The sequence below is a fragment of the Urocitellus parryii genome, chromosome 6, assembly GCF_045843805.1.
Source record: "Urocitellus parryii isolate mUroPar1 chromosome 6, mUroPar1.hap1, whole genome shotgun sequence".
NCBI lineage: Eukaryota > Metazoa > Chordata > Mammalia > Rodentia > Sciuridae > Urocitellus > Urocitellus parryii.
The window spans coordinates 157,031,376-157,054,673 of NC_135536.1; the positions used below are offsets into that span (position 1 = coordinate 157,031,376).

The window sequence follows — 23,298 nt, forward strand, 5'->3', positions numbered from 1 at the left end:
AGTGTGGTGTGTGTGATGTGGGGGCTACAGGGCCCTGAGCCTTGACAACTACAGAAAAGCGCAGACATGGTGCTCACCTAACATCCAAGTGCCGGCAGTGTTAACAGTCTCCCCCTGGAGTGAATGACACAGATGGGAGCATGAACAGAGGTGATATGGAAGAGCTGGTGAGTGCTTCCATCCTTCTGGTCCCAATAGGGAGGCTGGAGACACAGGCTGGAGATACAAGCTGTAGGGAGCTGGTTTTCTGGGTCAGCAGATGAAGGAGACTCCTACCAAGCCAGGTGGTATTTTAGTGAAATTAACTTTCATTGTATTACACCATAGAGAGTTCAGAATTTGACTGCTGTAGCAGCTAGCATTTCTTAAAATCTCAGCTAAGTTATCAGGTCACAATAAAAATCTTCATGGGAGAGAATAATAGAAATATCCACACCTCCATCACTTTTAAATATTCCCTCCATTAAACTACAGAAGAATAAAAGTAATCAAATATTTATATGCAAGAATGTTTACTGTCACTCTATTTGTACTATGAAAAAAGTGAAAACAAACTGAACACCCATCAAATAGATAAAGGTCATAACCACTCAATGACACACTCACTTAGGGCCCTACCTATTTCCACTGTGGTTCTGCTCACCTCTCTCTAGCTAGACCTTAATTATCAGTGCATAGGGGCCTGCCACACACACAGAGGGATACTCTATAAAATATGCATTTTCTGTGATGGCAAATAATCACTGACACAGGATGATGATACACGGAAGTCTGCTATATTATCCTCTCTACTTACATTGGGTTCCAAGTTTTCTATAATACACTTATAAAAATGAATATTTCAGAAAAATTACAATAATTAAAACAGAATAATCTTTGTGATAAACAAAAATTAGTATACTCAGTAAAAGCAGCAAGGAAATTAATGCAGGCAGATAAAGCAGTGGTTCAGTACATCAGTGATTAGAGTGGGTTGCTAATAGATAAACTCATTAGTCTACTATAATCACTCACATAAATTCTTTGGCAATCGAAGATATTTATACCTTGATTAATTTAAGAAAGTTCATGACTTTGTTTTAAAAACAAACATTCTGAATCAGAAGCACTCCCATTAGACCCTCATTTCCTAAACTGTGTTACAGACCTAAAACTCTGGGTTCTTGTTTTATCATTACTGAAATTAAATTTAAATGAAATATCATAACATAACTAAATATCCCAATAGCCAAAAGCACTCTTTGAAATATCTTGATATTTGAAATTAAATATTAAAATAAAATATAGAAGCATGATCCATAAACATTCATTTTCCAAATCATTATTACTTTTTATAATAATAATACAGAATTATCAAAAGAATACTGTTAATATTGATTAATGCTCAATAAAGAAGATTCTTTTAACACTGTAAGAAACTTTTATTTGCATATTGAAGACTCTCTTGTTAATTTAACTTTTTACACAACAATTTTTTTTCCAATCTGTCAAATGCAGTGTTCCCAACCACAAGGCGTTCTGTAGATGGGCCAGTATGACTCCCAGACCTCTGGCCTGGAGAAACGCAGCAGAGTGGGTGAGCTCTGAAGAATGGCTCTGCAAGAGGGACTCTGATTCCCATCTAGCCTTTGGGGAAAAAGGTAACATAGAGATCTGTAAACCTCAGCAACTGTCCAGTGAACTCAACCGTATATCCAAGACAAACAACAGAGACATGAACATTTTCTAGAGCAGCTGACTCTTGCAAGACCCTGTGCCATTCACTGGCCTGAGCAATGTTGGGGCTCTGTTTAAAGAGACCAGATTAGAAAAGTTCAGGCACAAGGAATCAGACAGACATGATACAACCTGAAAGATTGTCTTCTGTGGAAACCCAGCTCTCTTACCTAATAGCCATCCCATTTGACCTTGAACAAATCATTTAAATAATGAAGATTTTTTCCCCTCTTATGGCAGTTGTGCAGGTTAAGTACAAGAATATGAAACTTAGAATTTGGTCCACTATTTTACATAACCCTCCACCATATACAATAACTTCATTTCTTCAAAAGTAAGGTTTACTTTCAGAGTTGTACATTTCCTAGAAACAGCTTCCTAACATTTCATTTAAGAAAAGAAAAATTGGGGAGAAGATTACCAGGGCTACTATCCAAAAAGAGAAGGCAGATTAGAAGTTTATGAGTTATCATCAGACTAATTTTTTAAAAGCATGCTGTCATTTCATCTTACATACCTCTTACATTAATTATAAGCCACTAATAGTAAAATTATTTGGATTTCATAAGCTGCTTTAATTTTTTGGAACATTCTTATTTCACACTCAAAAACAAAATTCAACTAGTATTTTCATATATTAGTATACTTTAAATTAATATATAAATTTATGAATCTGCTAATTGTTCTTTAAGTAAGTAGGTCAGTATTTAACCACAATCTGCTTGTTAAGAACCCTAACCATAGCTGTATTACACACTTCTTATTTCAGGAAGTCTTAGACACACTAGCAAAAATTCTATTTCTTAAGCAAATCAGCCAACACCTGTTTCCAAACAGTTCTCTCCTCTAACCCCCAATACTATTTAGTCCCTAGACAGATGAGAGCCTTCACTATTCTTTTCTAGCAAAAATCTACCAATTACCTTATTATTTTTAAACCCACCCAGCATCTGCAAACACTTTTTCATCTCCATTTCTTCTGCTTTGTTCTGATGCAAGTTCATATGTGGCTCCTCACATAAGAGGCAGGTCCACAAACTCAAGTTGAGAGCACTTGTTATCAGAAATGAGGTCTTAGGGCTCCAGTGGGAAGGCAAGGCCCATTTACGTGGTGCTATAGTTTGCATCTTGAATGTCCCCCAAAGGCCCATGTGTTGAAGGCTTGGTTCCCAGCTCATGACACTACTTGGAAATTGTGGAATCTTTAGGAGGTAGAGCCAAGTGGAAGGAAATTAGGTCACTGAGAATTTGACCTTGATAAAGATATTGGGACCCTGATGCTTCCTTTTCCTTTCTCTCTTTGTTTCCTGACTGCCGTGAGATATGCCACTTCCTCCACTTTATGTTCCTATCACCATATGTTGTCTTGCCACAGACCCAATAATAATGGGCCAACTGACCATGGACTGCTACCTTTAAAACAAATAAACCTTCCTTCCTTAAGAGTTAATTGTCTCAGGTATTTTTTCACAGTAATGGAAAGCTAACTAACAAATTGGGCATTCCTGACTGCATGTACCTAAGTCTATATGTAAAATGAGATAAATTAAGAGCAGGAAATAGTGGGGCACACCTTTAGTCCCAGCTACTTGAAAGGCTGAGGCGAGAGGATTTCTTGAGCCTAGGAGTTCAAGACCAGCCTGGGCAACAAAGTTAATCCCTGTCTCAAATCAAAATAAGTTAAAATAACCCAGAGAGAGACAGACTTCACAAAACTGAAACCAGAAGCATTACCCCATGTGTCCCTCGAAAGGTGTACCTGGCTTAGTCTAAAACCTGGACAAGTCTCTCCAGACTCAGCCTGCTAGTTCCTGAACAGAAGCCCAGGAGGAACCATAAAGTAAAAAGGTTGCCCAAGATTTTGATTGACTTCTAATCTTCCTAGGACCTACTCTACCAGCCTAAAAATATGAAACTGAAATTGGGCTATTATGTCACTGTTTTAGAAAATACTTTATTCTTCATTAGTGTCACTATTTTAGAAAATACTTTATTCTTGATTAGTGTCTAGCTCATTTTTATTGGGAATCTCCAAAATGCTTAGAAGTACACTTAATTTTAAGAATGAAGCATATAAGTATATGCAAAGACTGAAATTCAGTCACTTTTCAGGGCCCACATGCTGTACCCTAAGCCCTAGCCATCTCAGACAGAAAGATCCACGTTAAGCTCCAGCTCAGCTGACAATCAGCAGTCTTCAAGCATTACTTCAAGCCATGGAAGCCTGCTAACCTGCTTGGATAGACAACAGGGCGGGGGGGCAGGAATCGGTGGCTAGAGGACCCATCTCTCATTTCTAGATAAACAACCCTAGAAGGCATTCTGCATCCTAATACAACTAAAATAATCTGGTAAACCCTATACCCCAAGCCTTTTAGCAGCATTTTTTGGTCCAGACCTTGTGTTATACCTCCAAAAGGATGCTAGATTAAAAAAAAAAAAAAAAAACTATGATTCTCAGCCTTAGAAACACAAATGGAATCACCTGGAGAACTCTGGAAATCCTGATACTCAAACCACTCTCTAGTATAGTAATCAACCTATCTTGCAGGAAGGGGGTTCCAGCTGCCCAAGATTCAGCCCTATTTTGCTGGAACCTGGGAATTCTAATACCAGACAGGAGTGCAGTCAGCAGAGCCCTATAAAAAGGGCCATAAGTTGTAGTGAGGCAACTTCAAGAGGGTCAGTCTGAGGTTTAAGGTAAACCCTCTTTTTACCAGAATGTATTAGAGGCAGAGGATCCACAAAAGTGAGAGGCTGCTAGAAACATTATGTACCAACAGATGGCTTCTGTTTTTACATAAATGAAATCACACTATTTGTTCTTTGGAGATATGCTTATTTCATACAATGATATAGCTACTGCATTCAATTTAAAAAATAATAAGCTAGCTGTTCTAACACTTATTTGAAAATTTACCTCTTGCCCACTGATCTGAAATGCTATCTTTATAATATCCCCAACTTTCCATAAATAATCAGTTCTCTTTAGGTCTTTCATCTAGCCTACTAATAGTTTCTCTCCTCTTCTGCCAGAACCATCTGTTTTCATTACTACAGTGTTGTAATACATTCTGATATTTAGGAAGGCCAGTACCCTTCGTGAGATTTTTTAAATTACATTTATCTCTTCAATTCCACTGGAATTTATTCTACGGTATGGTATAAAGTAAGAATCTAAAATGATTAATTTTCCATAATTGCCAACCAGTTGCCCAATTACCACTTATTGAGAAATCTTCCATCTGCCATCAATGTCTAATGCCTAATGTTTCACATATTACAATCTTCCACAGTAGGGAGAACATATTCAATTCTGAATTGCCTCTTACCTTCCCTTAAGTGGTCTAGGGTCCCTGCCCTTAGGGAACTTACAGTTTAGCAGGAGAAACAGGAAACAAATTTTAAAAGTAAATAACCAATAGCTGCAGTTAGAAGATTTTAGATGGTGATAAGAGAAGTATGAAGTGAAGCAATGCAGGGCCCTAGGGAGTGCAGCGCAGAGGAGCTGCAGTATGAAGTGATATGATGGGGAGGAGGATGGAGGAACAGGCTACAATGAGACAAGGGTGGCAGGACTTGACATCATGGCATGGAAATTAAGCACACACTCAACAAAGTCTGCACTTAGTTTAATGCTCTGCTAGCGCCATCTTGAAATAATTTTACCTATGAATCTGGCAGGTGAAGTTCAAAGTGACCAGGTGCATGCACATGACCAGAGGAGATATGCAAGATGTGGGTGCCCACAATCTTTCCCTGCTCTGCCAGCAACACATAGCATTCAGGATGCTCCAGACACACAGAATCCCTGTGAACTCATGATGCAAGGGAACTCTGCAACACTCAAAGCAAGTGCAAAGTATAAGACTTCTATGACTGAAGAAGAAGTGGGGATGACAGCCCCAAGAGTTCACTTTCCATATGAACTAGAACTTGCCTTGAAAACAGAGAAGGAAATTGTGTTCCAAAAACATGAACAACCAAGGGACCCCATCACAGCTTTCTTGCTCATGGTACCTCCTGCATTAGCCACTACTCACCATAAACATGATGACATGGAAAGGAAAAAACAAAGTGGCCTATTGTTTCTTTCCCTGAAAGTCCTTCCTTACTCATTGGTAAACATGGGAGGGGTAATGATAGAAAGTGTGTGTATCAAGAAGTGAAACAAAACTAGGTAAGCTAATCTCTACCATTGTCATAAGAATAAAATTCATATGCATGCATGAGATACAAAATGTGAATTATGCAATTTTGATGATTTCACATACCAGTTAAATCTGTGCTTAAAACTGGCACTGCACAATATGAATGGTAAAATCCATGCTAATGATATAACTTTCTTATTCTACCTTGGTTAATATGACATTGAATAGAAAAAGCACCACGACGATGGAGAGTGAGACCATTAATGAAAGGAAAAAGTTTTGAAGTTTAGTGTCTATAAAGGTACTTTTTTCTCTTTTGAACAAGAATAGCATTTTCATTTTGCACAGAGCCCTCCAGATGCCCCCATCCATCCCTGTAGAGGTCTAGGAAAAAGGACCCCACCAAGCACTGCTCAGTGGTCCCAAACTTCACTGCAGACTGGAACCTCTTACCCCACTGAAAGACTTGGGTGTCACTGGTCTGAGGTGCAGCCTAGGCAACAGGAATTTTTTTCAGCAACTTGGGTAATTCTAATGCATATCCAATGTTGAAAACCAGTGGCTTTGATGAAGGTTTCCAAGCACTGAGCACACTATCCACTGACAGGCACAGATCCTACACTTAGCCCTTCTAACAAGGCCTACTGTGGCATCAGATGAGAAAATGCACCAGCTTATCATCACAGTGACCTGTTTCTTTATCCATAAAATTTACCAAGGAGTAATAAATAAGGTCAATTCCAGCATTTTCATTTTGCATCAAGGGCCACTGTGCACTTATGTTGGTCAGCTATCCAACTCTGTGACAAAATACATGAGATAAACAACTCAAAAAGAGGTTTCAGTCTATGGTTAGCTGGCCCTGTTGCTTTAGGGCTTGTGGCAAATAGATCATGGCAGAAGAGCATAATGGGAAAAAACCTGTTCATCTCATGGTGGCCAAGAAACAAAAGAGAAAAACATGAAGAGGAGGAGGTCCCAGTATTTCACACCCCCAATGACCTAATTTCCTTTCATTAGGCCCCACCTTCTAAAGATTCCACAACCTCCCAACAGCACCGTAGTTTAGGGAAGTTTTTAATATTTGAGCCTTTGGGGGACATTTTACATCTCTACTATAGCAGCACTTGAGGAAAAGTTATCAACACTAAATAGAAGGGATAAGATAAACAAATGGAACAATTGGTCCTATAGGACCCACAGTGATTCAGGAAATAGAAAAGCCCCTTAAAAAGTATTTTTCCCATTCTGGACCCAAGCTCTCATCATCCCCAGTCCATCTGGCTCCCATTCTGCTCCTCTCTAGCCAGGCCCAATGCAGTTCCCCCTGCCTCCCTTGTCACTCTGAGTCCCATCTGTCCACCATCCTACCTCAAGAGGGTCACAACTAAAGAGCAGATCTGACCATCCCACACTCCTGAACTCTCTTAAATGGTTGCCCTGTGCCCAAGGGCCAAGTTCAAGATCTTTTCCAGGACACTAAGCACTGTGGTCGTTGCACTGCCTCTCTAGGCCACTGTCCTCCTTGCCACCCACAGCTTTCTCGTACCACCAGATCCTCTGCTTCTTATTCCACAGGTAATTCAAATCCCCTCCTCTTATACATGGTCTTCCAGGAATATACCAGTCCCTTCCCTGAGCTTTCAAACCCAGTTACCTCTTCTCACCCAGATATCTATTACCTGCTCATGTACACCTGTCCAAATGACCATGCTCCCACCCCAGGCTCTAAGTATTCCACTCACTCCCTCAGTCCAGAAAAACAGTGTCCTTTCAGAACTGTCCCAATGTGATCTCCAACCCACTAAAGTAGGAGCTTCTTGAAGAAGAAGGAAAAAAAATAGGCCTTATTTCTCTTTTTAGTCCCCATGATAAGAGAATCTGGCACATGAAAAGTAGTCAATAAATACATATGAAAAGGAACCAAATGCAAACAACTGTCCCAATTTTAACACATATGGTTGTGGATCAAATAAAGAAATTGGCCTCCCAAAGATGGAATTTTCCCTTGTTCATCAAGGAAGCTAAGTCACAGCATGACAGTGCATGCCTATAATCCCAGCAACTCAGGAGGCTGAGACAGGAGAATTCTAGGTGCAAGGCCAGCCCCAGCAACTTAGTGAAGCCCTAAGAAACTTAGACTTGTCTCAAAATAAAAAATAAAAAGGGCAAGGGATGTGGTTCAGTAGTTAAGCACTCCTGGGTTCGATTCCTGATAAAAGAAAGAAAGAGAGAGAGAAATAGCTAAGCTACCTGCATACACAAACCTACAGAAAAATTAAACTCTAAGCCAATATCTTTCTTAAAAGTTTGAGTTGCTTCAGGATGTCTTACTGCTTCTAAAATACTAAAAACTTCCAAATGAAGGGACTGTGGCAGGCTAAGTTGCTCCTTATTCCAGAGATTCTTCCAGGTACTTCCATATCTTTCTCAGTGCCATGCCAGAGCCACATAGGAGAAAGCCTCCAGTCATGCAATCAGAAGACCAAGGTGGATCCAAAAACCAAGACTATACATAAGGATACATAGAGGAAAGGGGGTTCACAATAGATAAAAAGAGGAAGAAAGTACATAAGATTACAGTAATAACAGCAATGCTAAGGCACAAAGTTGTACATTCTGTTGGTGAAAACATAAATTAATTCAACCCTTCTGGGAAGCTGTTGAAAATGTGATTCAGGACCTTAAATGAACATACTCTTTGACTTAATAATTCAATTTCATTCAGTCCATACTGGGAAATTAATTAGAAATGAAAATGAAGATTTACATACAAAGATGGACTTAATAGAATTTTTGATAGCAAACAAAACAAAAACAGGAAACCACCTAAATATCTAAAAATGAAAACAGATAAATGGATTAGGGAATATTCATACAATGAATTATACAATAATCAAGAGAAATGTTTGGGAAAAAAATTAATAACATGTACAGGTCTGTGATTGTTTAGAAGGAAAGGGGAACACTAATTACAAAGTACAATCTCAACTATATTTTTAAAATAAATATATATGGGAAAGACTACTGAAAGAAAATAGCCCAAAACTAACCTGAAAAAAAGAAATTAGTCTCTCACGCAAAGCCAAAGAAAACAACAATGCATTTTGGAAGATATATATTTAAAATGAAAATGTTAGGTTATATGCATTTGTTACTTCCGAAATATTTGGCCTTGGAGACCTTGGAGCTGGTTGATTAGAGGAGCAGAGAAAGTGGGAATTCTTTTCCCCATTATCAGGGTTTAACTTTGTTCTGCTGAGCTCAAGTTTAAGCCAAATATAAGTGGTTGTCTCAGAAGGTCAGGGTTGATGAGCCTGAAATGCAATTGGGGCCATATGGCTCATTAACATACACACCCTCCTCTTCAGACATCTGATTTTCATCAAGGTACAGAGACTGATGCCTGCACAGTTCCTAAGAGGCCCCAGTGGAGATTTCAAAACCACTCTGGGTTACAGGTTTCTTGTCAAGAATAAAGGCCTAAAATAAAACAGTGTCAGCAGAGAGCTAATGAAGGCAGATGAGCAAAAACATAGTCCTCCAAAAGGCCAACTATCAACAAAACAGACCCACAGGTTTCTAAAACTAGAAGGTCCCAGAGAACCACTCACCCTCTAACCTGATGCATAAAAGACAACAAATCCAAGGGATTCTATAAGGTGCTAGAAGCTGTCATTCCAGAATTCCTGGATATCCAACCCTCGGCCCTACATTGAACTCTTCTTTTCCTACTTTAAAACTCCACAAGGGCCATCAGGAGAGAAAAAGAGGAAAAAGCTACACTAAGCATTTTGTGTATTATTCCAACCTTTAATAAAGAGGCAGATGGGATGAATGGTAGACTCAGGACCAAAGAAGCCTGGAGACCCTTCTCATCCTCCATATCCAGACACTGAACACAGGCAAGATCTGGACACAGAGGCATGTATCTGCAGCACAGGAAAAGCCCTTATATTTTCAAGCCCATAATGACATTGTTCTGATACAATGGGCACTTTAGCCTCTTGTAAAACAAATGCCAGATCAAAGCCAGCTGCCAGCTCACCACAGGCTTTGACAGCCACAAAGACATGGTTCACAGTGAAGGTCTGACAAGGCTGCCCTGCTCCTTGCTCTTGTCCAGAGAGGCCTCATTCTATCTCAGTCTTTCCCAGATATTGAGAACAAATGTGAGGTAGACATCTACCCTGGATGGCACTACTTCAAATGTCAAATGTTCTATATCCCTAGAAAGGATAAAGGGGAAAAATATCCTTGGAAGCACTATTGTGGTAGTTATCTTTTCATCACTGTGACCAAAATACCTGACAAGAACAACTCAGAGAATGATGTTTACATTGGCTCATAGCTTCAGTGGTCTCAGTCCATGGTCAGACAACTCCATCGCTGTGGGCTGAGGTGAGGCAGAACATCATGGTGGAAGGGCTTGGCAAGCTGCTCAACTCTTAGCAGCCCAGGAGAGAGACAGAGAGAGGGAGGAGGGAACCAGGGACAGATCTAGTCCCCAAGGCCATGTCTCCAGGGACCTACTTCCTCCTACCACATCCAACCTGCCTAACTACCATCCCATAATCCTTTCAAGTTATTAATCCATCAAATGGATTAATCCACTGATGAGTTATAGCCCTCCCTCATGATCCAGTCACTGCCTAAAAGCCCCACCTCTGAACTTTGCTGCACTGGAGACCATGCTTTCAACACAGGAGCTTTGGGGGAACATCTCAGATTCAAACTGTAACAACTATTTCTAGTCTACACTCAGAATCTTACGCCAATGACTGAAACACTTTCACTCTGATACATGCTAAAATACTGACAGGTCATTTTTATGACCATAAATATATAGTGCTTCAAACATTTAGAAGAGGGACCCACCAAACCCCCAGACTGATTCCTGGTTGTGGTTACTGCTGTTGCTGTTAGTTTCACACTGAAATCCACAAGTTATTTGTCTTTACCTCTGATCTAGGCATCATGAAATAAAAACAAAAGCCACATTCCTGTCAAACGCCATTTTAGAGGGAATAGGATCCCAAAGTAGTGAAAATGTTAAGAAATCTGTATTGTTCCTTTGTACTTCACTATTGATAAACCAGCCAAGAGGAATTCTCCCAGGAATATTATTTAGCATTGAAAACAAACCACTGCAGTCAAAAAAATCAGTGTATTAAGGATATATCTGCAATCCCATGTTTATTGCAATACTATTCACCACTGCCAGGACTGGAATCAACTTAGGCATCTAGCAATGGATGAATGGATGAGGAAAATATGGTACATATACACAATGGAATATCATTTGGCCATAAGAAAGAAGAAATCCTATCATTTGTGGCAATACAGATGAAACTGATGGCATTATGCTAAGTGAAATAATTCAGGCACTGAAAGACAAATACTACATGTTCTCACTTACATGTGGAAGGTAATAAATTCATCTCATAGAACTATAAAAACGGTGAGTCCAATAGCTGGAAAAGGGGAGAGGGGAGCAGAAGGTTAACAGGCACAGGCATGCAGCTGGATAAGAATAATAACTTCGTATGTTCTATAGAAACATGGGGTAGCTAAGATTGACAACTACTGTATATTTCAAAATCAATAATAACAAGGATTCTGAATGTTCTCGGCACAAAGAAATGATAAGTGTTTGAGGTGGTAGATATGTCAATTACTCTGATCTGATCACTGCAGCTGTACATGTACATCAAAATGTTATATTGTGCCCCATAAAAAATGTACAATTACTATATGACCAAAAGAAAAAAAAGAATACCCAGCCATGGAACATCCATAAGACAGGAACATAGAGACTCCATTTCTAGGTAGCGAGACCACATCTCCAAAGCTTAGAGAAAAACTGCATCCCATTTTTCCAGAAATAATAGTTAGACATAACAGGCCTCATGCCTTCTAACAGAGGGTTTGAGGGAGTCCAAGGACTCTGCAGTTCTGTCACCTACAGATCTCTCCCTGTTGGTATATGAATTAGGAGACAGACTCCCCCTTTGTTTCCATTTCCTCAGGTAAAAAAATTAAGATACTTCAATAAAACTCCTGATACTGTCCATCATTATACTCTGTTCCAAGTTCTGAATTTACTTATTTATTTATTCATTTATCCTTAGAGAATTCCATTTCCCATGGTCTGATGAAGTAAGCCGAGCTCTGACCTGATGCCTTTCCTTCCCCTTTCTTTGATTTGCCCAATATCACACATAATTATAGAACTGATTTATCACACATCTATCCTGGATACTGAACTAAGCTTGGAATGAATTCCTGAATGCAATTCCTATCTCAACCAACTCCAGAGCCAAGGAAAGGATCCAAGATGAGAAACAATTCTACACAGGTTTTAAGCAATTCTTTCAGGCCTATTATTCTTAACCTTTGAAAATCCTCCCTGTTTGATTTTATTAAAATCTATTAAGAAAGACATAAGAGAAGTCTTTTTAAAGTTGGCTGAGCCCATGGTATTTTACTCACAGGTCACATCTGGGAGGTAGGCCTATATTTTCTGTTGTTTTTACCTGACCAGTTTTCCCAAAATATCTTTCTCTTGAAAGAGCTATGTAGTTTTGAGCAATTTTATCATTAACAATAATTCTCACTCAGTGAGTCACTACTTTGAACAAGTCCCAGTAAAACTCCCCATTAGCCATTTATTGAATGGAATGACAATTTTACCAATTAAAGATTCTAGAACCAGGGCTGGGGTTGTGGCTCAGCAATAGAACACTCACCTAGTATGTGAGAGGCCCTGGGTTTGATATTCAACACCAAATAAAAATAAATAAAATAAAGGTATTATTTCCAATTACAACTAAAAAATAAATATTGAAAAAAAAGGATTCTAGAACCAATATTAGCATTAGTTAAGAATAGGTGTTAATACTCTGTATTTGAGCTAGGGTTGTGGCTCTGCGATATAGCGCTCACCTAGCACGTGCGAGGCACTGGGCTGGCCTCATCACCACATAAAAAATAAATAAAATAAAGGTATTGTGTTCAAGTACAACTAAAAAATAAATATTAAAAAAGACTTAACTATTACTCTGTATTTTTTGTATATTTGAAATATTTCTATTTTAAAAAATAATAATAAACCAGAGAAGAAATTTTCCAACGCCTAGAAAATCCAGATCCACAAGCAGAAATGCACATGAAAATTTTCTTGTATCACAAAAGAGCAAAAAAATTGCCAACAATTCTATGAATTCTCTAAAGGAGAAGACCTAAACAGTACTATATATTATTATAAGAGAATTCTGTCTTGCCATTAGGATGGAATGTAACAAAGAAAAGGGGCATTGCTGGAAAGAAATCATGTTTTAGAATAGTAATATTCAGTGTGGTACCACTTAGGTCAAGCACACTTCTGAACATACACAAGCACATACACATATACACACACATACACACAAACACACACCTTGAATCTAACTCTAAGGGAACATCAGATAAGCCCAAATTGAAGGACAATCTTCAAAATATTACCTGTATTCTTCCAAATAATTAAGGTCATGAAAGTCAAAGAAAGACTAAAAAACTGATCTCGATTAAGGACACTAAAGATACATAAAAAATGCAATGCATGATTCTGATCCTTTACTATAAAAGACCTTACTGGGATAACTGGAAAAATGTGAATGGGGTCTGAGGACTAGATGCTAGTAAAATATTAACGGTAATTTTCTGATTTTGATGTACATTTTGGGGTTCAATGAGAAAATGCCCTTGTTTGCAGGAAATATACTATTGAGATCAGGGGTAATGGGGCATCAGATCAACAACTTACTCTTAAATGATTCCATCAAAGAAGTTCTCAATAATTTTCTTCCAATTTGTTTGTAAATAGAAATGCATCACACATTTTATGTCAAAAATAAAAATTAGCTCAAAAGGGATCAAAGACTTAAATATAAGAGCTAAAGCTATAAAACACTTAGAAGAAGACATAAGGGGAAGATGCATGACTTTGGATTTGGCAATAATTTCTTAGACATGACATCAAAAGTACAGGCAACAAAATAAAAACTGACAAGTTGAAAACTTTTAAATTGTGTGAGCCAGGTGTGGTGTCATGCGCCTGTAATCCCAGCTTCTTGAAATACAGAGGCAGGAGGATTGCTTGAGCCTAGGAGTTCTGGGCTAGCCTGGGAAACAGAGCAGAAACCTGACTCTTTACCAAAAAAAAAAAAAAAAAAAAGATGTGCATCAAAGGAACCTTCAACAGAGTGAAAAGGCAACCCACAAAATGAGAGTAAATATCTGTGAATCATATATTCGATTAGGACTTAATATACAGAATATAAAAAACTCCTAGAGTTCAGTAACAACAACACATACAACCCAATTAAAAAATAGGCAAAGAGGGCTGGAGTTGTGGCTCAGTGGTAGAGTGCTTGCCTTACACGTGTGAGACCCTGGGTTCAATCCTCTACACAACATAAAAATAAATAAAAGTATTATGTCCAACTACAACTAAAAAAATAAATATTAAAAAAATAGGCAAAGGGCATGAATAGACATTTCTCCAAATAATACATGCAAATGGTCAATAAACACATGCAAAGATGCTCAAATAACTAATCAGTAGGAAATTAAAAATAAGAACCACAGTGAGATATATTTCACACCCATTATGAAGATTAGTATAAAAAATAAAACAGAAGGAAAGCCGGGAGGGCGAGCGAGGGAGCGAGCAGGCAGCAGGCAGCAGGCGGGCCGCCGGACGTACGGCCGGCACGGAGGGAGGGAACGAGCGAGTAGTGAGAAAGCCAGAGAGGGCGGCGGGGTCCCGAGGGCTGCCGAGATTCCTCAGGTCCCTCTGGCCCCCTCCCCGGAGCCCACAGCGCCTCCGGTCTCCAGCGGAGCGGACACGGCCCGGCCCGGCCATGGCCTCGTTGCTGAAAGTGGATCAGGAAGTGAAGCTCAAGGTTGATTCTTTCAGGGAGCAGATCACAAGTGAGGCAGAAGACTTGGTGGCAAATTTTTTCCCAAAGAAGTTATTAGAACTTGATAGTTTTTTGAAGGAACCAATCCTAAACATCCATGACCTAACTCAGATCCACTCGGACATGAATCTCCCAGTCCCTGATCCCATTCTTCTCACAAATAGCCATGATGGACTGGATGGTCCCACTTATAAGAAGCGAAGGTTGGATGAGTGTGAAGAGGCGTTCCAAGGAACAAAGGTGTTTGTGATGCCCAATGGGATGCTAAAAAGCAACCAGCAGCTGGTGGACATAATTGAGAAAGTGAAACCTGAGATCCGGCTGCTGACTGAGAAATGTAACACGGTCAAAATGTGGGTACAGCTCCTGATTCCCAGGATAGAAGATGGGAACAACTTTGGTGTGTCCATTCAGGAGGAGACAGTTGCAGAATTAAGAACTGTTGAGAGTGAAGCTGCATCTTATCTGGACCAGATTTCTAGATATTATATTACAAGAGCCAAATTGGTTTCTAAAATAGCTAAATATCCCCATGTGGAGGACTATCCCCGCACCGTGACAGAGATTGATGAGAAAGAATACATCAGTCTTCGGCTTATCATATCAGAGCTGAGGAATCAATATGTCACTCTACATGACATGATCCTGAAAAATATCGAGAAGATCAAACGGCCCCGGAGTAGCAATGCAGAGACACTGTACTGAGGCCAGGGCCAGGGCCAGGGGACTCTATGAGTCTGGCTCAAGACCGACATTGCCTTGGTTTGTTACATGACTATCGTGATGGGGAAACTGGCTGGAAATAGTAATCACACCTCTCTGTTTTTAGTTAGAGTCTAATGAAACTCTCATCTAGTTCCGTGATGTGTTTACCTCTTTTTTCAGGCCTCAGGAACTCTTCTGTCCTTCCCTAGTACCCTACACCCAGCTTGTCCTAATTTCTGGAGAACTCCCAGGTTTGTGCTTACAGGATATTGGCACAAGAACACTTGTGTTTTCTCTCTCCCCTTTCGCACTCTGCTTGTCAGACTTTGTGTTCTCTTCCTTTTGATTGATTGGTTAGAAGCTGAGGGAACTATAGGGAGAATGCTAGGTGGTTTTTAGGAACTGAAGTGTGTGTGTGGGGGGGAACCATCTCCTCTCTTCCTGTTGTAAGGCTAGATGGTGTGTCTTGCATCTGTGGGACATTGAATTCTCCCTGCCACAGTTGCCCTGGTGATAACTTAGAGTTTCCCTTTTATTCACATCCCACCTTGAACCTAATCGTGACAAACAACATCTTAGGCCTTCAATATCCTTAACACCCTCAGATGTTTTATAACTGGGGGTTTCACATACACATGTATATGCGTGTTGTACACACACATATGGATTTGCACACACAACTTCTTACTCCAATACCTTGCATACCTTCTTCTTCCTCTGTAGTCCCTTTCACACATACCCCTTTCAGGAGGTGATAGTTGTCTTAGTTGTCATATACCCAGGGAAAAGTCCTGGAGCCATCCTCCCTCCTGATATTGTTGCTGCTTGGTACCCAGGGTGAGTTGGAGGAGAACTGAGAGTGGAGATCAAAGGGCTGGGTTAGGCCTGCTCTCTGACTTGGTCCTTCTGGTGTTATGAAATGGCTGGTCCTTTGACTCCTGATTGCCTTTTCCCAGACCAGTTGTACATTGGGGTGGGGTGTCTGCAACTGTGAGGTCTAGACGCTGCTGCTCCTTTGGGAAATATTTCTCTTATTTATAGTATTGTGCTTCTGGGGAAAGCAGCCATTTGTGTGTATATGTGTGTGTGTGTGTGTGTGTGCACATACATATGATGTATATATGTGTGAGTGTGGGAATATGCCAGGCAAGTCAAAACCATAGAAGAGTCAGTTGCCTCTCTTGAACCTTCCAGAGATATCATTTATTGTTACAGCTTTTTTGTTAACCCCCGTTTTCCCCCAGCTTTTATTTTCCTGCTAATGAGAGTTAATATCTGTGTCAGTCTGCCAGTGACTCTCAGTGTCTATTTCTGAATTTTATTCTTCCCTGTCTCTGTCTTCCAACCCCAATCATATCCATCTGGGATGCATCATTTTTACTCCCAGTATTCTGTAGAAAAGGAGCCGGGATGCTGTCTTCCCATGAATAGTGTTCAGTAACAAACCAATTGCATTTTAGTTGGGCAGTGCCCTTACCTACCTGTACCCCCGCATCCTTTCCAACTAAAACCCTTCCCTCCTCCCACCATGTGTTTCTCAGTTTCCCTTTTTGTTCAATTGTTCTGCTGCCTCCTCACCTTACTACCCTTGGATTGTAATGTAAAATTCTTTTACCATGTCAAGAAATTATTAAAAATACAGGTACTTTGAAAAAAATAAAAATAAAAAAAATAAAACAGAAAATAATAACTGTTGGTGAGAATGTGAAAAAATGAGAACTCTGTGCCTTGCTGATGGGAATGTAAAATGGTCTAGACATTGTGGAAAATATGTCAGTTCCTAGAACAACTAAATTTTATGTATATAGAATAACAAAAATATATATGGGGGGAGGGAGAGAGAGAGATGATTCAGCAATTCCATTTCTAGGAATCAAAAGGTCTTGAAGAGATATGTCAATGTTCATAGGAGCACTATTCACAATAGCTAAGAAATAGAAATGATCCAAAATTCCATGGATGAATGAACGAATACACATGGTACATATATAGAATGGACTATTATTCTGCCTCTAAAAAAAGGAAACTCTGACACCTGCTATGAACATAATGTTTGACGTGGATGAATCTTGAAGACATTATGCTAAATGAAAAAAACACAGTTACAAAAGGGCAAATACTATATGATTTCATTCATGTGACAGAATAACCAAATTCAAAAACAAATGGTGATTTTTAGGAACTGGAGGGAAGAAAAAAATGGGAAAGTACTGTTTAATAAGAGGTTGTTTCAGTTTTGCAATATAAAAAGAGTTCTGTAGAAGGATGGGGTAACGGTTGTACAATAATATGAATATTCTAATGACTCTGAACTGTATACTTTCAATGGTTAATATGGTGAACTTTATATTGTATATATTTTGTCAAAATATTTTTTAAATGTACATCCATATATCCAGAGATACTATGAATTTTCCATGACTATGTGCAAATGTGGGCAAACACATTTTTATTAAGTCTGAAAGGAAATAGATAGCACTTAATCAATGTGCTCCCTCTGAGAATGACAGATTATAGGCAAAAGTATTTTTAGTGCATCTTAAACTTCTAAACTTTTTTAAAGAATACTGATTTTATATATAATGTGTAACAAAAATTGATATAAAATGCTCTTTAATGGGCGCTCATGAGAAAAATAAAAGACAGGAAAAGAACTGTTTCTGTAAAAATGCCTTTCTACCCAGGAATACTATAAAAGCTTACTATTAAAAAATAACATTTCTAAATTGGTACTTTCCAGGTAATACATGCTTGCTTGCTTGCAATTTTTTAAAAATAATAATAATATAATAATAAGAGACTCTTCCCTAGGGAAAATAAAGGGGGTGAAGGAACAAAATGAAATTGGAGAAGAAAAAAAAAAAAGAATCCACAGAGCATAGGGCCAGATCTAGTCTGGATTTTGAAATAAAATTTTATAGAAATTGTGCTTATCCCCTGAAGGTTTCGTGACCTAACAATGACACCAACAGTTAATAATAGCCTTTGCCCTCCTTCTGCAGTCAAACAGCAATGCAATTCCTGAATGGAACCACTGCCTGAGGGAGATGATGGGTTTCATATTCCTGATGTGAAGGAGGCCTGGAAAATGGAAACAAGGCCACAAACTTAGATCTTTCCATTACAGAGAAATTGAGGCTCCCGGGCTTCACTTTCATGATTAAAAATAGAAAAAGAAATTGACTGCACATTTTACGGAAAGTAGTCAAAGGAATACAGTTCATGTGAAGAATCTCCACAGAAGTGCTATGCTTTTGTGTTTCACATTGACCAAAAAAAAAAAAAAAACTAAGATGGTGGAATCAGGTAGGAAGTGCTACCATGAGACTCTGGACCTGCAACCAGCAGAAAGCATGTGGGAGTTCTCAGCAAGACAAGCTCCTCCAGTCCTGGACTTCCACTGCCGCTCTGCCTCTGGAGCTGCTGTGTCTCTTCTGACAATTATGTCCCATAATTTCCAAGATCAATGAACACCAGGGAACATACTTTTCCAAAAATAAGTCTCTTTTTCTCTAACAAGCTCCTGACTTAAATTCAGAAATTTTCCTTACAATGTTAGCTAAAATAGTATACATAAATCAAATTCAATATAAATGCTGTTTGTTGAGTTTTTTACAATATCCTTTTATAATTAAAGTTGGTTGGGGGGGAGTTGTTGTTGTTTTGTTTGTGTTTTTTTTTCCATTTCATTTCATTTGGGGTTTTTATTTCCCCTTTGTGGGGTAGAAAACTGGGTAATAGTTAAATATCTAGATTCATGCTAACCTGAGGGAGACAGTCTGTGTCCCTGGAACTTTTTTGCATTTTTTTTTAAACCCTGTGAGAGGTTCCTACTTTGTGCCTGGGCTTCCAATCCAGGGACAAAAATTACACCCCTTAATTTCAATGTCTGATCTCATTCAATGTCTGACATTTATGCCATGGAATCCCTCCATCACACTGGCTGTAGAGGCAAAATGGGGTCTTTCTTGTAGCAAGTAGGAGGTTAGACTTCACATTCTGCCCTGTTGCTCAAGTCACAGAATGACAGAAATCAAACATGAGTCATTTGTGGAATAGCTCCATTGTGAGCGACAGAACACCAGAGGGATTTTAAAAGCCTCCAAAATATACCCAGAATCTCTCCACTTCTCACCCACATGCTGCAGGAACCCCTCAATGCCATCCCTGCCACCCATCCTGACACCACACATCCCACCCTTCCTAAGTCTAAACTACAATCTGGTCTCCGCCATCTCTGCAGGCACATGTCAGAGCTCTCATGTTCTAATAAATCTCCAAACCACCAGCAACAGATTCAAAACTCCTTATCCTGTCTGGCTTCTGAAATCTTGCTCCATCAAGCCCAGGTCACAGCTCTGGCCTCATTTCTTAACCCCTCCTTGTCACAATAACTATATCTGTATATTTACACACACACACACACACACACACACACACACACACACACACACACCCCACCCTGGAAAGAAAGACTTCTTTCTAAGTCTGCAAGTGGACTGACAATATTACTATTTATATGGAAACAAATTAAAAGGCTTGTGGCCCTCCTTCCACAGATCACTCAGATTCTGCGCTTGCTGGAACACATTCTTCTTCAAGTCTGTATGTCACTGGCTCCCTTCCCCAGTGCATGTACCTGAAGTAGCCTCTACCCCAACACCATTCTGTACATCTAGTCCTGTTTTATTTCTTAATATTATCACAATTTTGCATGATACTTGTTTTTGTATGTTTCCCAATTAGTACATAAGCTCCATGAGGGCATGTCTGGTTCAGTGCTAGACCAGCACTGAGCAAGCACCCAAAAGTATCTGTTGGATGAAGGATGCATAGGTGGTGGGTAACTGAGTGGACAGAGGGATGAGTAGACAGCCTATTGGACATGGGGTGGATGGATAGTACATGAATAAACAAGTAAACTATCTGATGGATATCATGGGCTTTTATTCAAGAGCCCTACCTCTAGGGCATCTGTGACACAGCCCTGCAGTGGAGACTCAAAGGCTAGGAGGTTACACCTGGATGGACACTGAGTAAGTAGGCGCTGTGAATGAAATGCTGTTAAAAGACAGGGAAAATGTCAACAGAGAGAGACAGGGAAGGAGCTCATTTCAGGTGGATGAACAGAAACTCCAAGGAGAAAAAAATCATGATGCTTATTCAAGAAATAATAAATAATCTTCAGGAAACTAGTCTACAATTCACTGTAGAAAGTTTTTGCCATGAACTTTATAGGTAATAACACACCACACAAAATGAACCTTTAACAATGTTCAATATGGGTTCAAAAGTAAATTATCAGACAACTGCTTATGGGAGTCTCAACGTTCATACATTTTATTAAATTGCAATCTCCATGCTAAGACATTGATCATCCTTGGGTTTTTATTGTCATCTGATTAATACATCAGCATGAGTGAGGCATTCCATGCCCAGTACGCCAAAAGCGAAGAGAACTATAAGTTACTTTTCAACTAAAAGTCTTAAGAGGCTCCACCACTACAATTAGCTTGGCCATTGAGAAATCCATATGTTGGGCTCTTAAAAAACAAGTTATTCCATTGGCACATGCTTCAATGTCACTCAGCAGAGTGGTCAGTCATCATTCACTAATGTATTGAACTGCTGCTATTCTATCGGCTTTTTCCTGACACATCTGTAATTGTGTCGAAAATGCACCATGCTCTGGGGACATTTTCATCATTGCATGTATTGGGGAGGGGAGCAGTTAGGAGATCTGGAGGGGCGCTGATAAATGAGAATAGTTTCACATGTGACCTCAGTAATGAAGCCTAGCCATCTTGTTTCCTGGCAGCTGCAGAAGCACAGGTTGCAAAGTATTTTTAGACATATGGCAATGGGGAGGGGAGGGTGGTCCAGAAGAAACTAATGCCTAGAATAGATAAAAACGGCAACATCAGATGTCCTCTGATCCAGCAGTTCTCAAAATTCACTGTGTTTAACAGAGCACACAGAGACCTGGTTACAAACATAAATCTGTTACTCTTCTGCACTCCACATCCAGATATGCCTGCAACTCTGATTCAGAAAACCTGGGTGGGCCCAGGAGTCCACATGTTAACAAGCACCATGGGTGGTTGAATGCTAGGGGTCTCAATCCACCCCTTGAGGAATACTACTACAGCTCCTAGTGACTTTGATGGAGAGGGAGTAATATGTAATCCCAGCCTACAGCAGCCCCCAGTTCACCAGCATCTGCACTTGGGGTGGGGGGTATTGGCAAACATGACAGAAAAAGGTTTGCTCGCTCGCTCTCTCTCTCTCTCTCTCTCTCCCTCCCTGTCTCTCTCTCTCTCTCTCTCCTCACCACCCCTGCCCCCCCTCGATCTCTCTCACACACACACACAATGAGCTCAAGGCATTTCCTGAACCCCTAAAAGCCCACTTGATCCAATTAGCACCCCACTTGCCCATCCTAACGTCCTCTTAAAAGATATAACTAAACTTAAAAAGATAAATGCCTTTTCAGTCATTAGACTGCAGCCAAATCCTAGAATTTTGGCAAACACCTCTGCATAGTCAAAGTGTTTTATCTATTAGGCAGACCTTTAAAATAATTATAGCAAAAACTGCATTTTTTAAATTTCTATAACTTCCAGATCATTTTTCTCTCTCCATTACTGATGCAGATATTTGAATGAGGTTTTCTACAAAACACCACTAAATAGCAACATTTTTCTATAATTACTTAAAGACTATGAAGCTCCTGACAAATTACCTAAAAAGCTGAGGATTCCTAATTAAAATCTTGAGTGTCTGTAATTAAATTATTGCTGTGTTCAATGTAAAAATCCCAAGGAAGGATAAACTTTACCTCCCTCCCTTGGGAATAAAAAGGATGCTGTTAATCTTTGGCAAGTCAAATCAGTAAAGGAAGGAGTTTGACTTTTTTAAAAAACATATCCACAAATGAAATTTAAAAATTAAAATAAGAATCTGCCCAAAACATACATATATATACACACACACACACACACACACACACACACACACACACACACACACACATATATATATATATACACACACACACACAAATAAAGTCCTTAAACTTTAGGTGCCTAATTAAACATTAAGTGACTTGTACCCATTAATGTGCTGAAACATCTGTTTAGTTCTGGTGAATTTAGAAATGTTTTGGCAGAAGAGAAGCACATCATAGTTTCAAATGGATCAGCCAAGTTCCCATAGGAAGGAACAAACTCTTGTAAATTTTTGCAATTTCATTAATATATGCTATAGATTATAAGAAGGTAAGATGAAAGTCAGTTGATTGCTCAATCTGTGGGTCCTCAAGCAGATAGATACACACACGTGCGCGTGCGCACCCTGGAAAAGTTTCTTTTTAAGTCTACAGTGGACTAACAGGATACCTGTCTGTATGGAAACAAATTAAAAGGTTCAAAAAAAAAAAAAAAAACCAATTCCTGGGCAGTGTCCAACTAGGAAGAAGCCAGCCTGCTTGCAAATGTCTGCTAGGTTCCTGCCTTTTCTACCAGTCAGATATTAATGCATGGGGCAGGCCTTCCCCCAAGCACTGACAAGGCATGGGTACAGATTCTGATTATCAGTGGCAGTGGACAGGGCTGAGGGAGGCCAGAAGTGCACTTACCCTCTATGCCCACCCCTCCCAGGAGTACTGTACTGATTTTATAACTCACAGGAAAGCAGACATTCAGATGGAATGGATCAGAAAGCAGGTGTGATTCCATACAGGTAAGAGGTCTGGCCAGGTGTCC

The 23,298-nt window shown here is 39.5% G+C and overlaps 1 protein-coding gene and 1 pseudogene across 1 annotated transcript in view; one reads left to right on the forward strand and one right to left on the reverse strand.

Annotated features, from left to right (window-relative positions):
• The window catches only part of Dtd1 (D-aminoacyl-tRNA deacylase 1), a 203,888-nt gene that overhangs the window by 128,230 nt on the left and 52,360 nt on the right, over positions 1-23,298 (reverse strand). The window lies entirely within an intron of this gene.
• On the forward strand, positions 14,559-15,689 carry LOC144255291 (proteasome activator complex subunit 3 pseudogene; annotated as a pseudogene).